The following is a 1,031-nucleotide window of genomic DNA, read 5'->3' as shown; positions in this document are numbered from 1 at the left end:
GGTGTTTTGTTCCCAATTCTAAGAAGGTGCACAGTGTCCACACTTTGGTCTTCATTCTTCTTGAGTTTCATGCGTTTATCAAATTGTATCTTTAATCTGTACATATGTAATGAAGATTTACTTTTTAAGATACCCAAAGTGTTGAGAGCTACTGTGGTGTCTACAGAGTTGGACAGTGCAGAATTGTTGACATTTGTGTTTTGCATCCTCATTTACATTCTCCCTCTCTGTGGCCTTGTACTTCTGACATCCCCCTGAAGTCAGCTCATCATAATCCACATATGATGGAAACAGATAACTTTCTTGTTTTTGTTCTGATTGCCAGAGGCATTATTCTATGAGTTATCTATTTTTTGTAACCATCTGCTAGTTAGATCAGAGACACCTGGATTAGAAACTTCACTGAAGTTTTGAAAAAAATCTCTGGAAGTCCACCCCAGGGGCTAAGCCTGCCTTTTGAGGTTTTAACAGCTGGCCTAAGGAGGGTGGTGTAGTGAGAGTACAGTGATTAAACAGAATTGTTTTTCTGCCACTTCTGCTTGGCTGGCCTCATACTTCCATATATACTGTATTTGTTTATGGACTGTAGGTGGATGTATATTGTAAAGGTTTGGTTTAATAAACACAAACTCTCAAACCATAAAAAAAAAGAAACCTTTCTCAAAAATATAAGTAAAGGAATCTGTCTTCAGAGAGACAATCTAAGTTCTTTTATTATATATGGTTAGGTAAATTTCACATGACATGTAATACTTCCAAACAGAACTATTCACAATAATGTTCAAGATTAAATAAGCTCCCAAGAACAGTTTAGGAAAAAAGAAAGTATATTGGAGAAAAATATCAGCGAAGGCATGACAAATAAGCCAGAAAAGTTTCAACAGGGATTTTAAGGCCTTCAGGCATAATTTGGATTCAATATTAAATTAAAATAAGCCTTTAAGTAACATTATCTCTTTATAAAGACTGAGCAGGCTATAGTTAGGAATGTATATATTATGAATGTATGTATGCAAGCATGAAATAGCAGT

Source organism: Mus caroli, chromosome X (genome assembly GCF_900094665.2).
Source record: "Mus caroli chromosome X, CAROLI_EIJ_v1.1, whole genome shotgun sequence".
Classification (NCBI taxonomy): Eukaryota; Metazoa; Chordata; class Mammalia; order Rodentia; family Muridae; genus Mus; species Mus caroli.
Note: the sequence above shows the minus strand (reverse complement) of the source record.